We start from the raw sequence: 340 nt of genomic DNA, 5'->3' as shown, positions 1-340 counted from the left end.
CAACAGGAGTGGGGGGGACAGTGGTGTGTAGTCATAAAAACTCAAAAAGTGGGGGTGTGGTTATCTTGTTCTCAAAAGGGTTTTTGCCGTTGTCATATGAGGTTGAAGAGGTAGTTGAGGGGAGGTTATTAAAAGTTAGAGCAAGGTATGAAAACATCACTATGTGTCTGATAAATGTATATGCCCCAGTGGTGACAGTTGAGAGGGTATGTTTTTTAGAGACACTATCAAATACCATTGAGAAATGTAACAAAGAAGATTATTTGTTTATTGCTGGGGATTTTAACTGCACAGTTAGTGATTTAGATAGAAATCACCAAGAACCTCATATAGCCTCAAG

This window comes from Oncorhynchus tshawytscha, linkage group LG14 (genome assembly GCF_018296145.1).
Source record: "Oncorhynchus tshawytscha isolate Ot180627B linkage group LG14, Otsh_v2.0, whole genome shotgun sequence".
In the NCBI taxonomy this organism is placed as follows: Eukaryota; Metazoa; Chordata; class Actinopteri; order Salmoniformes; family Salmonidae; genus Oncorhynchus; species Oncorhynchus tshawytscha.
Note: the sequence above shows the minus strand (reverse complement) of the source record.